The sequence below is a fragment of the Macaca fascicularis genome, chromosome X (genome assembly GCF_037993035.2).
Source record: "Macaca fascicularis isolate 582-1 chromosome X, T2T-MFA8v1.1".
NCBI lineage: Eukaryota > Metazoa > Chordata > Mammalia > Primates > Cercopithecidae > Macaca > Macaca fascicularis.
In genome coordinates this window covers 110,464,208-110,481,080 of record NC_088395.1, presented here as the reverse complement: position 1 = coordinate 110,481,080, position 16,873 = coordinate 110,464,208, and the positions used below count along the sequence as shown (strand labels likewise).

Here is a 16,873-nt window from a genome sequence, read left to right as displayed (position 1 = left end):
GGCTGCAGTGCAGTGGTATGATCTTGGCTCACTGCAACCTCCGCCTCCCCAGTTCAAGCAATTCTCCTGCCTCAGCCTCCCGAGTAGCTGGGATTACAGGCAGATGCCATTCACTCTCGGATAATTTTTGTATTTTTAGTAGATACGGGGTTTCACCGTGATGGTCAGACTGGTCTCGAACTCCTGACTTCGTGATGCACCTGCCTCGGCCTCCCAAAGTACTGGGTTTACAAGCGTGAGCCACCATGCCCAGCCACAAGCACTCTTAAATAAGAGTTTTTCATAACCTTAGTGATCATACTATTAGAGTAGGAAAAACCGTTTCAGGGCTCCAATTGAAAAACAGATGTGGGCATGAGGGTTACTAACCCAACATCAAGCAGAACAACAGTTAATTACATGGGACTGAACGGACAGCAAACTAAAGATTTTTTCATGACCTTTTTTTGGTTTGTTTTGAAACACTACTGATTCCTTTTATGATTTCCATTCCAGAGTCAAGACAGCATTTCTTTGTTTCGTTTTGAGCTATATATAGCTAACAAAACATTAGATAAAGTATACTTCTGTGAACCAAATCTGAAGCATTTCTATTTCTCTCTGCCTCATTCCTCCAAAATTGAGAAACTTTGTGGGTATTCTTAACTCATGGCAATACAGTTACCTGCATAAGTTTGGTAAGAATGTGTTCTATTTTGTAACAGGACATAATTTGAAACACTTCTGATTTTACCAAGGCTTTGCTAGAAAGGCATATGTTCAGATATGACCAGACTGCTTTGCAAAATTTAGGTTGACTTCATAGAGTTGATAAAAAGTCCCTTAAAAAGACTGGACTGGTACTTTGGCTAGCAGTTCCTTTACAGCATTCCTTTCCTGTGATAAGTAAAGAATGTCACTCTCTGACAGGCCCAGGAACCTCAGGTAATTTGGGGACTTTGAGAAGAGAGGAATTCTCAAAATTCATACAGATATCTACATATACAGATAAATCCTCAGATTGCCCTTATAAACTTGCGAGGCTTCTAAAAGGCCAATCTAAAGTTTCTTATAAAAAATATTTCTACAAAGCCCACTGAAAAGAGCCTATACAACCAATCATTATTCTTGCTACAGTTTATGCCAATAATCAGGCAAAGTATAATGAGTGAAACTTGTTTTGCAAACAATTTGGCCCTACTGTGATTCATCCTTAATAAAAATGGGAAACTGGAGAGAAGAAATTCATGTTTCAAAAAAAATCTACAAAATACCTGTTACTATATTCCAGCTATGTGCACTGTTTCTCAGTTCAGATTCGTTCCCTACCATTTGGAATGAATCCTGAATTCTTTTCTGGCTACGAGTCTCCAAACGAATGATTCCAACTTTTCCCCCATTTTTACTGACTTCAGCATCCCTAAAACTAAAAGTGCTCTTCCCCCAAGGCCCTGCAAGCTGAAACTAGAAAATTTGATATACACTTTGAGAGAAATGACTGTAGCAAGCAGGATATGAACAGCTTTCAGGCTTGTTGAGGTACAGACTCGTGAAAAGGCTCACTGGAACACCTGAGGCAAACTTCACACCAAGAAGAATCTGTCCAGTTGTGACTATCTCCTCTCACTTTAGCTGAAGATGCTTCAAGCAGAGCATCTAAAAATCTCAACTGACTGCCCTCTATACTCGAAGGCTGAGTTTATACTCTGTTCTAACCATTAACTTGTGTTTGTCATTGTTCTCATAGAAATGCCTCCTACTAAATATCTGATTGCATGAATCATACATCGGACTAACTCTGGTAGAAGCCCCTCTAAAAATTTACTGTCTAAAATGAGAAACAACTGTTAACTGTCTAACTGGACTGGCCTATTTTCAATCCAGGAAGATTGGTTCAAGGCTTGTATAAGACAATCCAACAACCCAGTTTCTGCACTGTGAAACTACTCCTTGGGGGAGATTCATACTGAGACATTTGGTTGAAGCTCAGAAAACAGTAAGCCAAAACGCAGGCCTCAGAAGTAGCCTCAGAAGCACAAGTTTCTCTCTGAGCTTCTCCTGCCCTTCTGCCTCTCAGTCCCATTCTCCCCTGAGGCTAGCCATAGAAAGCAGAATCCCTCATTCCCAAGGCAAGTCTTCGAAACCAGAGACCCTGTCCCACACAGCGAGTTCATAAAAACTGAAAACATTAATCTGATTCTCCAACTCGCAAGTCTTTCTGTGTAAAACCCTGGTGGTAAAGAAATGATCTGACCTAGCTCATTTGACTGTCGGTCAAGAGATTCCCATTCCAGAGAGGGTCCTGTCCCATACCCAGGAAGAAGGACTGTGCTCAGAGAGGCCAAGCAGCGTCTAAACAGACAGGCCTTGCTGGGTTTCTCCCACTCAGTCTATTATCATTTGATCGTAGACTTTTTCCCCCATCATGTTTATACATAGCTGTCCATACTCTTTTGAGCCCAGGCGTAAAAATAGATATTTTCCCATGTGTCTTCGGCTATTAACACTAAAGGCTCCCGGGGATACACATTAAATAATTAGGTATGCCTTATGTCCTAATCATCTGCCTTTTGTGAGCTGAGTTTTCAATGAAATTAAGAAGGGCAGGGGGACCCTTGGCCACTACACTGGCAAATTGAGAAAAGTACTTAGGATTTGATCTGATGTTTCCTAGATACTTACAGTAAAGTGGAGAGAAAAGCGACAAATTAGCCAAGGAAGCACTGAGGAAAAGAAAGCCAGCACTGGATCATTCCAAAGGTACTCAGAGGATGCAGATACCTTGCTCTGGGAACAGGAGCAAGGGTGCGCCTGGAAAACCATCAGCTAAAGAGGTGAGGGGCATGGGGCTCATGGATCCAATCAACCATCTCTGCAGAAGTTAGGAACTGAGATATGGGAGATATGGGTATTCAAGAACAATCTGTAGACAACTTCTTATCTGATGACCCGGACCCATGTGCATTCCAGGGCAAGCCAACAAGTAGTTGAGAATTTTATACCAGAAAACATGTTACCCGACTGGACTGAACAGGACACAGATGGAACGAAATGAAAGGAAGCTTTTATTAGAGTTCCCGAACTGTACAGACAAGAGTGCGACTGACTGAGGTACCCAGCTGTGACCATTTCTTCATTTTTAAGAAAGGGAAGGACTCCAAAGTTGGGTCTGAGGTTGGCATGGCTGTCACTGCCCCCATGAACTGGGGGCACGGTACTAGGGGAATGGGCCATCTCTCTCTTCCTCGCAGAAATGGAGGTCTCCTCCTGAATTCCAGGCATTTGTCCCACACCCTTGGTTTCAGAGGGATGGGCTGCAGCAGCCCAGGCTGCGGGGAGAGCTCCCACCCCTCTGCCCAAGGCTTAGGGTGTGAAGCTGTTACCCCATTGGGTCTGAAGGACAGGGCATTGAGCCCAAGTAGAATCTTTTCCACCCATAGAATGTAATGGAATTTGCCCCACTAGGTTTCAAAGGTGCTTAGGACTCCAGTAAGTTTTTCGGATTTCTTGCTTTTGGTATGATAAACCCTATCCTGTACCAGTCCCACAACTGTCTTTCAGGAGCAGATAACTTGTCTAGTTTCACTGGTGCAGCGATGGAGAGAATTTCTGCCTCAGCATGAGTCATACCTGGAGACTCACCCATTCCAGATATAGAAGACTTTCAGATGAGATGTTGGAGAGTTGATTTCACAGTGGTTTAAGCCTCTGGGAATGTTGTGATGAAATGAATGTATTTTCTATGTGAGGATATTAATTTGGGCAGGGGAGTGGATGCAGAAGATGTACTATTATGAATGGAGTTGTGTCTCCATACAATGCACATGTAGAAGTGTGCACTGGCCCCCAGTGTTTTAGAATGTGACCTGATTTGGAGAGAGTCTCTACACAGGTCATCTGGTTAAAGTGAAGGTTGTGAGGGTTGACCTTACTCAACATGATTGGTCTCCTTATAAAAAGGTGACAATTCACATCCAGAACTATGAGATAAAAAATAAATAGTGTTTAAGTCAGCCAGTCTGTGGAATACTTTTGCAGAGATGCCCTGCCCAGAGAGTAGAAATCTGACAGTCTGGCCACAGTGGCTTGCTGAGCTGCAGTGGGCTATGCCCAGCTCAAACTTCCCAGCAGCTTTGTTTACACTGTGAAGGTGAAACTGCCTACTCAAGCCTCAGCAATAGCGGACACCCCTCCACCCACCAAGCTTGAGCATCCCAGGTCGATATCAGGGTGCGGCTGTGCTGGCAGTGAGAATTTCAAGCCAGTGGATCTCAGTTTGCTGGACTTTGTGGGAGTAGAAGCCACTGAGCCGGAGCACTTGGCTCCCTGGCTTCAGCACCCCTTTCCAGGGGAGCGAATTGTTCTGTCTCGCTGGCATTCCAGGCGCCACTGGGGTATGGAAAACAAACAAACAAACAAAAACAAAAATCAAATCAAAACAAAAAAACTCCTGCAGCTAGCTCGGTGTCTGCCCAAATGGCCACCCAGTTTTCTGTTTGAAACCCAGGGCTCTGGTGGGGTAGGCACCAGGGAAAACTCCTGGTGTGTGGGTTGCGAAAACTGTGGGAAAAGCACGGATCTGGGCCAGAGTACACAGTTCTTCAGGTTCAGTCCCTCACGGTTTCCCCTGGGTAGGGGAGAAAATTCCCAAACCCCTTGCACTTCCCGGGTGAGTCGATGCCCCACCCTGCTTCGACTTGTCCTCCTTGGGCTGCACCCACTGTCCAACCAGTCCCAATGACATGAACAGGGCACCTCAGTTGCAAATGCAGAAATCATGGCCTTCTGGGTCAGTTTTCCTGGGAGCTGCAGACTGCAGTTGTTCCTGTTCAGTCATCACGCCAGCAAACCAACACGTGAGTGTATCTTAAGTATTAACATATATTGAGTTGACTTTTTACTATCCAGCTCTTTAAAAATCCTTTGAAATTTCTTCTCATTAGACTTTACCCAGGGCAAACAACTGGTATTTCTGGCTTTTGAGCTTTTGTTGTTAGCTGTGTTACTTGTAAAATAAAGTTACCTTTTCAGTTATGTTTATCCAAGATTGTGACTTAAGCAATGATGCAGGAGGTGTCTCCAAAGAGGGGGAAAGTAGTTTCACAAGATCCAGAACTGACCCAAACTACAGAGACAGCTCAAAGAGAAAAGGAAGTTTTGCTAGGCATTAACAGGACACAGCCCACATGTTTGTCTCATCAAAATTTTCTAGGGTCTTAGATTCTCAGCTATCTACACACAATAACCACATAGGCTCATGTGCCCTTGTCACAGATGGAAAAAGACAGGAAATCAAAAGCTATCCAAGGAAGGGAATGAGATCAGTATGAAATAGGTACTTCCCCAAAGTCGCACAAATTCTAAACCAAGAGGGGCTGGTTTCCTGTCCAGGAATGTAAACCATGGCATCGAGATGAAAGCACAGAATTTGAATTCAAAGGCCGCAAGGTGGAGTGGCCTTTGTTGTTATTCTCACAGGGGCAGTTTGAGCAGACACAGATGTTTAACTTTCTTTAGGTTGGACTTTTCACTCTCTTTTTGTCAAGCAAAGTTTTAAGGATAGTGGTCATACCATTACGTGTCTTTTTATATACTTTACCTTTCTATCAACTGGTTAGAATAAGAAATCTCTAAAATCCCTTTAATAAAATTGAGGCTAATTTAAAGGATCGATCTTTTGACCATTGACAAATAGGATTCTTAATAGCATACTTAATTTCAATAGTGACTGGATGCAGTAGCCTCTTAAGAGAAGAAGTAATCCCGAAGATTCCCCATTTTCAGAGATAGCCTATGATAGCAAATGACTCCTGAGATGGCAGTTTGCCAGGACTCGCTAGCTAGACCAGCAGTCCCCAACCTTTCTAGCACCAGGGATCGGTTTCATGGAAGACGATTTTTCCACGGACTTTGGGGCATTTGGGGGATGGTTTTGGGATGATTGAAGGGCATTACATTTATTGTGCACTTTATTACTGTTATTATTACATGGTAATATATAATGAAATAATTACACAACTCATCATAATGTAGAATCAGTGGGAGGCCTCAGCTTGTTTTACTACAACTAGATGTTCTCACCTGGGGGTGATGGGAGAGGGTGACATATCATCAGGCATTAGATTACCACAAAGAGTGTGCAACCCAACCTAAGATCCCTCGTATGTGCAGTTCACCATAGGTTTCACACTTCTATGAGACTCTAACGCTGGTGATCTGACAGAAGGTAGAACTCAGGTGGTAATTCCAGCAGTGGTGAGTGGCTGTAAATACAGATGAAGCTTCCCTTGCTCGCTTGTGCTCACCTCCTGCTGTATGGTCCGGTTCCTAACAGACCAAGGCCCTGTACCATTCCCAGGATTATGGATTGGTGATCCCTGCCATAGGCAATAAAGTTTGAGATGACAAAGCCCCTTCTGGATGGAACTTCTTGTGACAAACCCTGCTGAGAGCTTGGCACATTCGGAACAAAACAAAGTATCTCCGCTTCCCAGAGAAGAGATTTCCTACACCAGACGCCTGCTGTGACTCAAAAATCACTTCCCCTGCATGGTGGAGAGCAAGAGAGAGTGTTTCCTCTTGCTCACAAATCAAGCTCTCAAGAACGCAGATCAAGATGAGAGGGAACTTTCTCCCTGTAACCCTCTCTATGAACAACACAGAAAGACAAAGACAAAGGAATACACCATTTCTGACAGGAAAGAGATCAAACAATATGAATATTCATATCACAAAGTGGTGTAAAAGTATACCAGGGTCAGTATATCCAGGCTTGTCACACAAAGATTTTTTTCTCCCAGGCATGAAACCTTGTAGAGAAGAGAAGCAGAGGGATTTGTTTTCTACCATCTGCCCGACTGGGTTGCACCAAGAGAGAACCTGGGAGTCCGACTGGTAAGAAATTCTCACCCTTTGTCAGCTTGTCACGTTCCTGCATTCCCTTAACTGCAGGTTCCAGAAAAGCGGACTGGCTTTGGTGACCCTGATTGCTATGCCAAACTGTGTGAAGATTTGCTGAGAAATCCACTGGTGAAAGGCAGATTCACAGGAGAAAAGGAATATAAATTTAATGTTTATACACGGCAGCCTTTGGAATAAGGGCAGAAAGATACAGAGGAAATTGCCGATTTATATGCTCAGGTTCAACAAAGTATGGGCAGCCCTGTGGAAATACGATGGGACAAAAAGGCTATGATCTAATGCCAACAGGCTAAGTGGGGAAACCTGGCAGGGCCTGTCTGTCTAGACTGCGCTTGGCCTCTCTGAGCACACGTTTCTTTCTCCTGCGTATAGGGCAGGACCGTCTCTGTAATGGCCGTCTTATGACCTACAGTCAAACAAGGTAGGGCAGTTCATCTCCATATGGCCAGTTTTACATTAAAAAAAAAAGTGGAAAAAATTTGAACACCACTTTTAGGTTTTGTGACTATCTTTAGAAAAAGGGCCTCTGGTTTCTAGGAGACACCTTGGGGAAGAGGGTTTCTGGTCTGTAAAGTATGCTCCAGGGACAGAATGGGACTGAGAGACAGGAGGACTGAGAAGGTCACAGAAAATCTGTTACATCTGAGACTACTTCTGAGGCCTTCATTTTGGGGTATTGTGCTCTGAGCTCCAACACTAGAAATCAGCTGCATGTGCAAGGTCATCACTTACAGTTTCCACTTTCCTCAAAAACACTAAGAACACAATACAGGCCAATTCCTGGCCACTGTAAATCCAGGATCACCTTTCCTTAAGCTTCCAATACATCTTCTGAGTTTCTGTCTGATAACTCACCACAAGCACCTTTAACACTCATAATTCTAGCAATATATTGGTGATCATCATATATGTATTCTCTAAGTCAGAGATCCTTTCTCTACAGCAAATAATTCTTTCTAAACCCTCATTTGAATTGCATTTGGCCTCCATATATCCCCAGGCTGTCTCCTTATGACACTCTAGGCTTATTGTGTAATGCATGCCAACACGTTTCCAGCCTCAATCCTTAACTTAGTTCCAAAACCGCTTCCGCTCTTTCAGACGTGGGTTATTGAATAGCCCCACTGCATGGCAATGGAGTCCCTATTAGTTTCGTCTGTTATCCTGTCAATGTACTGCACACCTGGTGGCTTAAACAGCAGGAATTTATTGTTCACGGTTATGGAAGATGGAAGTCCAAATGAAAGTGTCAGCTGGGTTGGTTCCTTTTGAGTAGAAAGAGGGAAAGATCTCTTCCAGGGATCTCTTCTTAGCTTGTAGATGGCCCACTTCTCCCTATGGCACTTCACATTTTCTTGCCTGTACGCATGTCTCCGTGTCTGAATTTCCCCTTTTCATAGGCACAATGCATGCTAGACATTTTGGGGTAGAGCCCGCCCTAATGAATGTAATTTAACTTGAGTATCCCAGTAAAGAAACAATCTTTAAGTAGAATAGAGATGAGAGGTTAGGTAGGAGTCCAATTCATGTATTTGGTGGGGCAGGGGCAACAGGGGACACACAGAACCCATAAGACACAAGAATCCTGAATTGGGTGTGAATATTTCCTGCCTCTTCCAGTATGTTAAGAGAACACTGGTGACTGATGAAGGGAAATAAGGTGATCCCTCCCCATGTTTTTTCAAGTCTACTTGAATGTTGAGTAATTTTATTATATATATTGTATTTTTGCATATATCATGAGTGTGAAGATTTAGCATAAAGAGCCACCTCAGAAGAATCACTACTTATTTTTATTCTGGGGAATTAAACAAGCATCATGAAAAGACTTGGAAAAACATTTTTTTTCCCAAGCAGATCAGGAGAAACTACCAGAATTCAACTGCAATTCAATCCTGCTCGGTGGTGCCTTGAGTTTGTCTAAAACTTCTGGAAGCCAAAGGATCTCTGCGGACATGTGCACACTTTCCAAAGCAGATCTCTGCACATCAGAGTGAAAAAAAAAAACATAATTTCTCTACAAATGACCTAATTTCTATCATGCTCATTGCTGTTGCTTCAAAATGCCAGTGTTTGTCCATACAACATTAAAAAATGCATCAGAAGCGGGCTGTAGACTTGAAGCCTGAAAGCTCAAGGCTGACTGACACTAATGAAATTTAGGAAGGAGATGGGGGAAATGGGGTTTGATGCTGAAGATCCAAGGGGAAGTAAGGACATCTGATTTTTCACTTCAGTGGGCGCAGGAGGAAAATGGACACCTAGGGAGCCTTCATGATCTGATGGTGAGGTTTACGGAAAAGGCAACCTATAAGGTAACGGCTTTACTGCTTCTGACAACAGTCAACCTAGAAAACAGATGTATTAATACGACAAACGTAACCCACCAGGTTGTTTTTCACAACAGGACCCATATTATGGAAGTCATTTAAATATCTAGGGCCCGGCATAGTGCCTGTAATGCTACCACTTTAGGAGTCCAAGGAGGGTGAATAAATTGAGTTTAGGAGTTCAAGATCAGCCCGGGGAAAATGGAGAAACCCGTCTCTACTAAAATTAAAAAAATACACACATACACACACACACACATTAGCCAGGTGCAGTGACACATGACTGTAGTCTCAGCTTCTTATGGGGCTGAGGTAGGAGAATCGCTTGAACCCAGGATATCCAGGCTACAGTGAGGCGAGATAACTCCATTGCACTCCAGCCCTGGTGACAAAGTAAGACCCTATCATAAGAAAATAAAAATAAAAAAATATATAAATATATATATTATAAAAACATATATATAACACACACACATATATGACATATACAAAGAACAAATATCTTAGTATCACCCATCCACAAAATGTATTTGTTTTTGATGACATAAGTAAATCACACAGTTCAAGAAGCAACACCTCTCCAAGCTCCCTAGAAACTGAAGTTATTACTCCAACTATTTCTAATGTATCTGATTCTGTCTGTTCTTTTCCAGGTTATATTGTTTTATTTCTGGAAATACCCACCTTCAAGACTTGGAACTAACGCATCGTTGGGAGGATGGAAACGTCCAATCAGAGGAGTCCAAACCCCACTCTCCACTGGCTCAGTCCATGAAAGCCTTGTGGCTCCTGGGCCATGGCCATTGGCCCACAGGGCTTGTTCAAACAGCTTGGGATAAGGTCGCTCCTACAATTCTCACTCCCTAAATTCCTCCGGTGACCTGAAACCTGTCCTCTCTAGGACGCAGACATGTGTGCTGTCGTAGGCTCCATAGAGAGGGATGGATTGTCATTGGAGTGTCAGATTCTGGAGAGTCCTGAAAGAAGAGGTTGATGAGGGAATTCGGAACACTCAGGGGCCCCAAATCTGGAGGATCAGATATTGAGACCAGGTTCCAGTCAAGTGCCTATTAAGAAGTACTGACTCCCCATATTCTCCTTACTGTTACTCTGCATGTCTGTTTATGTTTGGCCAGGGCTCCAGAAGGGAGAAAGTGTGTCTATAATGGTTAGAAACTTCATGTCACTTAAGGGCAATCACTAAGGCATGGAGAAGGATTCACCAAATGGGAGATGTCACCCTGATAGTGATAGGTCCAATGGAAAACCATTCGAGAGCCTACCACTTTGACCCAGAGAGTAAAGGACCTCTTCTTATGCACATACCTTGTGTGTGCCACCCAGAAGTATCTCAAGAAGTGTGTCCTGAATAGGCTGCATCTCAGAAAGGCTGCTCATTCCTGAATGCTCCTCCTATTGGCCCATTGGTCACATCTGTTTGCCCCTCCCTCTGGGCTCCTGACAGGCCCTTGATGGCTTTGACACATGGAGAATGATGGACGTTAGCCTGTCCCACAGGTAACCTTTCAGAGGACTAGTGCCTCGCCTGGCTGTCTGAGAGCTCTGAGCTGCTAACTAAGAAGTCGTCCTTTCCTGCTGGAGATACCACAGTGATATGCTCTGAGGGGCCTTGGAGAGGTGCAGAGGCCCAGCTGAGCTCAGCCCTCCAGTCAGCCCCTCCAAGGTACCAGGCGTCTGGGACCTTCCCTAATGACCTTAAGTGTCGGGTGAATAAATAGCACTGACTGAGGCTCTTCTGGCTTCTACTTGTTAGGACCACTTAAGCACAGTGGAGCCTGTCTCCTCATTGCATCATAGGTCCCATGGGTGATCCTGTGGCCTGGATCTCTCTCAAGGATCTGTGGCAGTGAAATGCCCACCTTGGAATCTCAAGGGATTCAACATCCTCTATGCGAACAAAGCTTTTCCAAGGAGGCTTGCTTGACCCGGGCTTGTTCTACAGTTCACCTTGAGGATGGCCAGTGGGTGGGTCATCTGCTACTATTTTGGGGGATCCTGGAGCCACTGTGGAATTCCCTGGGACAACTGCCTTGAGGTTTAGCTTGAACCATCCCCTCTCCACTTCCCCCCCTGTCCTGGAGCGACTATATCTCCTTACCTGAGCTCGAGAACCCACTGAGTCCTATGTCTTTGTTGCCTACAGCTTTCTGTCAAGCAGGCCTACCTCTGCTGGGTAAAAGTCACAGGGCAGGCACTCCTATTCTGGGCTCTACGTCTGTCCCTCCTGCAAACCAACCATTCACAGGCATTCACTAGAAACTTAACCTAGCATAGGACTTGATGCCTGTCAGGGCCACTTCCACATTATGAGACCTTGGTAGCGGTTGACCCAATCTGTCTGATATAATTCAAAGAAGAATCAATACCTGCGCATCCTGAAAGACAGCTAGAAGGAAAAAAGAGTGAGGACTACACTTATGTGCATTACATGCATAGCCAAGTGCCTGCCACATGGTACCCTAAGGTGCCCAATGAAAAATGGTTGCGATGGCGTTTATTGTAGTGCTGGATGCTGGAAGGTAAGGAAGGATGAGATGTGGCCCCCATCATCTGTGACATTCCAACTGAGGGGCAACTAGCACAGGCATGTTCCCCAATGACTATCAAGAGAAGACAGCATGTGATCAAGGCCACCATGCCTGCATGCTGCGGGTTCCGAGGGGAGGAAGAGGAAGAGGCAGGGTACTCACCACAGGCCTGCACCAGACACTACACTTAGCATGCTACATGGACTCTCTCTTTCCTTCCTCATCACAATCCATCTGTGGGTATGTTGCAAACAGTATGCCCATGTCACAGTTGGAGATCCTGAGACTCAAGGAGGGAGCAGTCACTCTAGGCTGGGAGGGTCAGGACATCTTCATAGGGGAGGCAGCATTTGAGCCAAGACCTGAAAAGTGAATAGGATTCAGATAGGGAGATGGTGGGCAGGGGCGAGGAGATGGTATTGGAAGCCAGGTTCCGTAGCAGTCAGGGGGAATAGTTTGCCACAAAGCCCCGAGTGGGTAGTGTACCAAGCCAGGAGCACTTTAAAGATGCTCCCCAGCAACTTTCCGTCAGGACTCACAGCAGCATTATCTCTACCGCTTCACTAACATGTGGCTCGGGGCGGGGGGAATCATCCTCTCTTATCTCACTGTCAGTCCTAAGCAAACAGATGAAGCCCAGGTAGCCAGGAGAGCGTGTTCATAGAGCTGTCTGGCACTGGATCCCACCCCCACCACCTGCGATTTCCAGAGGGCGTGAATCTCGGAATTGGGACCAGGTACAGCCGACATTCATTGGTTGCTGACTATGTATCTGGCACCCCATCTGCATCATCACCCTGGATCTTCACAAGCACCTTCTAGACCCGTATTCCACAGAGGAGGAAACTGAGGCTTAGAGAGGTCAAGCCACTTGCCCAAGGCAGTATAGCCAGTAAGAGGCACAGCTGGGGTCTGAGCTCAGGTCTCCTCTGACCCCCAATCCCATGCCCTCAATGACTCTTGCTATCGAGTCAGGTCCCACTAGCTCACATGATTCCAGAGACCCAAACAGATGCTCTAATGGTGTTGTGCCTCTTTCCCATGTTAATGCAGCCTAGCCACACCTGTTGTCTCCAGGAAACAAAAGCACAGGAATCTTAAAGAGAAGAAATCATGAAAAACATGCTATTAAAAGAAAATCGCTTTCACTGCCCACCAATCTATGTGTTCCAAACCCCAAGGAATGTTTTTATTCTATCCCCAGATCGTTCCCCAGAAGAGTGGCCACACATACAGGTTTTGCCTATCGTCCCAACCCAATGATTCCTAGTGCCCCATTCACTCCAAATGCTGCCCCCACATTTATTAGACAAGAAATTATGTGCTCACCTTACCTATGAAAAGGCAAAGAAGCCTCACACATCAGGTCTTTGGAAACCCTGACACACAATGCTGAGTGAGGATCCACAGCTCTCCCAAGAGAGAGCGGGCTCCTGGAGGAAGAAATAAGGAATAAAGAGATGGGGAATATGATTTAGAGAAGATTCCTAGTACAACCCACCTTGTTTGGAACTGGAGTGGTTGCAGAACAGGAGTGGAAGAATGCGTGGAACGCAGAGCTCGCCCTACTTGAGAGTGAGCAGGGTTGAGCACTTGCTCTGCCTCATACCAAAAGGGGAAATTCAGACACAGACACATGCGTCCAGGGAAGAAAATGTGAAGTGGCATGGGGAGAAGTGGGCCATTTACAAACCAAGGAAAGATCCCTGGAAGAGATTCTTCCCTCTTACTACTAAGAAGGAACCAACCCAGCTGGCGCTTTGATTTGGACTTCCAGCCTGCCTAAATGTAAACCATAAACTTCTGCTGTTTATGCCGCCACGTTTGTGGTACTTTGTCAGAATATCCCTATCAAACTACTAGAGATTCTGTGACCAAGCAGTGGGATGATGTGATAAGGAACATCTGGAAGATTGGAAGAGGTTTTGGAACTAGGTAATGCATACAGGCTGGAAGCGTTTTGACATGCATGACACAAGAAGCCTAGAGTGTCTTAAGGAAACGCCGGGGGGAAATATGAACACCAAATGCAATTGAAACGAGGGTTAAGAAAGAATTCTTTGCTGTAGAGAAAGGATCTCTGACTTAGAGAATACATATATCATGATCACAGAAATGTTGCTAGCACTATGTGTATTAAAGGTGCTTGTGGTGTGTTTTCAGATGGAGACTAGGAAGAGGTTACTGGAAGCATGAGGAAAGGCGATCCTAGTTTTATAGTGGCAAAGGTTTGGGCTGTATTGTGTTCTGAGTGTCTCTGAGGAAAGTAGAAATTGTAAGTGGTGAACTTGCCCATGTAGCTGATTTCTAGCATTGGAGCTCAGGGCCCAGTATCCCAAAATGAGGGCTTCAGAAGTAGTTTCAGGTGAAGAAGATTTTCTCTGACATTCTTGGTCCTCCTGTCTCTCAGTCCCATTCAGCCCCAGGGGCTAAATATAGAGACCAGAATCCCTCTTCCCAAAGGTAGGTCCTTGAAACCAGAAGCTCTTTTTTCTAAAGATAGTCACAAAACCTAGAGACGATATTGTAATGTTTTCCACATTTTCATGTAAAAACTGTCCATGAAGAAATGATCTAACCTATCTTGTTTGAATGGAAGTCACAAGACCCCCATTCCAGAGGGTGTCCTGCCCCAAATCCGGGAGGAAGGACTGTGTGATCAGATAGGGCAAGCAGAGTCTAGATGGACAGGCCTTGCAGGGTTTCCCCGACTCCGTCTATTAGCATTAGATCATAGCCTTTTTGTCCCATCATATTTCTACACAACTGTCCGTACTCCTTTGAGCCCAGGCATAAAAATAGATTGTTTCCCATGTATCTTCGGCTATTAACACTAAAGGCTCCTAGGGATACACTTCGAATGAGCTGGTATGCTTTATGTCCTATGGATCTGCCTTTTGTGACTTGAGTTTTCAGCAAAACTTAGGAGGACCAGGGTGAGTCTTGGCCAACACACTGACACACTGAGAAAAGTATTTAGTATTTAATCTGGTTACTCCTAGATGCATATAGTAAATGGGAGAGAAGAGAGAGAAATTAGCCAACGAAGCACTGAGGAGAAGGAAACCAGCATTGGATGATTCAGAAGGTACTCAAAGTATGCTGATACCTGGTCCTGGAAACAGGTGCGAGGGTGTGCCTGGAAAACTATTAGCCTAAGAGGAGAGGCATGTGTCTCACGGATCCAATCAACCATCTCTGCAGAAGTTAGGAATTCAGATATGGGAGATATGGATATTCAAGGAAGATCTGTAGACACCTTCTTGTCTGATGGGCTGGACTCATGTGAATTCCATGGGAAGCCAACGATTTTTTGAGAATTTTATACCAGAAAAAATGTTGCCAGACTGGACTGAACGGGGACAAAAATGGGATGAAATGAAAGGAGGCTGTTGGAGTTCCTGGATTGTACCTGCAAGAAAGGGACTGACTGAGGTACCCAGCTGTGACCATTTCTTCATTTTCGAGACAGGGAAGTAGGACTCCAAAGTTGGATCAGAGGTTGGCGTGGCCTTCACTTCCCCCAAGAACCAGGGGCACATTACTAGGGGACTGGGACATCTCTCTCTTGGTCCCAGAAACGGAGGTCACCTCCTGAGTTCCAAGCATTTGTCCCACCTCCTCGGTTTCAGAGGGATGGGCTGAAGCAGCCCAGGCTGGGGGAAGAGCTCCCACCCCACTGCCCAGGGCTTAGGGTGTGAAGCTGTTACCCCACTGGGCCTGAAGGACAGACCATTGAGCCCAAGCAGAATCTTTTCCATCCTTAGAATGTAACAGAATTTGTTCCCACTAGGTTTCAAAAGTGCTTAGGGCCCATGTACTCCAGTAGTTTTTCAGATTTCCTGCTCTTCGTTTGATAAGCCCTATTCGGTACCAGTCCCACAATTGTCTTTCAGAAGCAGATAACTTGTCTAGCTTCACAGGTGCAGTGGTGGAGAAACTTCCCATCTCAGCATGAGTCATACCTGGAGACTCACCCATTCCAGATACAGATTATCAGGTGAGATATTGGAGAACTGATATTGGAGTGAGTTAAGACTTTGGGGATGTTGTGATGAAATGAATGTATTTTCTACGTGAGGATGTTAATTTGTGCCGTGCAGTGGATGCAGAGGATGTACTATTATGGATGGAATTGTGTTTCCCTACAATTCACAGGAAGAAGTCCCAGCCCCCAGTGTTTTAGAATGTGACCTTATTTGGAGAGAGTCTCTAGTCAGGTCATGTGGTTAAAGTGAAATTATGAGGATTGACCCTGCCCAACAGGGTTGCTCTCCTTACAAAAAGGTGACAATAGGTATCCAGAACTGTGAGATGAAAAATACACAGTGTTTAAGTCAGATAGTCTCTGGAATATTTTTGCAGCGGCACTAGAAAACTAATAAAATACACCTCCATCAACAGCATTAAAAGCATACAACCCATCGTAGAACCAAAGAAACACACCCATCTAATCACAGGTTTCCCCTTCATCTCCCATTGAACATTCCTGGACAACTAACTCTTCCGAGTTCAGACCGGGAAACCTGATCACACATTGGGCTGTAGCTCCTTGGCTGCAGGTGACTCACTGGCTGACAGGGATCCAATGGAGCTTGCGCTGCTCCATCAGACAGCATTCCATCATCCCCAGGATGCATAGAGGCCAGGCATGAAGGTCTCAAAAAACAAAAGATTCTAGTCTGAAAAAGAGAAGAATCAGACAAATCTAAGCAAGTGGGATTCCATTTCTAGGGAACCTAGAATAGGTAATGTTCCTTACAATTTTTCATCTCATTTTCTCTGTACTGTCTTTGGGTCCCTGCTCATGTTTACAAAAGAACTCCATGGTACAAGGAGTGCTGATGAAAATATTGATTGGACTATGTTTGTCCTATTCATCCTATTTTCCATACATTGATACTTCTTATTTGTTGTTTAAGCCATAAAGCTCTTTCCCTTACTTTGCGCTTTCAGTAAGCTACAGCTTGACATCACGATTGCTCACTAGGTTCCCCTTCTCAATCATCCCCTGAAATGCTGTAGCAGATGTGTGAGCTTCCTCTGCCAATCTTCACACCAAAGCAGCCTTTTTCTCTTTCTTCCTATAACTCA

The 16,873-nt window shown here is 44.8% G+C and overlaps 1 long non-coding RNA gene across 2 annotated transcripts; it reads right to left on the bottom strand.

Annotated features, from left to right (window-relative positions):
- Positions 1–8,676: 8,676 nt before the first annotated feature.
- On the bottom strand, positions 8,677–13,233 carry LOC102136983 (uncharacterized). Of its 2 annotated transcripts, none has more exons than XR_006695164.3 (4): positions 13,109–13,233; positions 11,942–12,141; positions 9,915–10,207; positions 8,677–9,631 (listed from the first exon to the last, which is right to left on the bottom strand). It is a non-coding gene; the product is annotated as an uncharacterized lncRNA (long non-coding RNA). The 2 variants fall into 2 exon arrangements; XR_006695163.3 differs by having other exon boundaries at positions 13,114–13,233.
- Between the last annotated feature and the right edge of the window lie 3,640 nt (positions 13,234–16,873).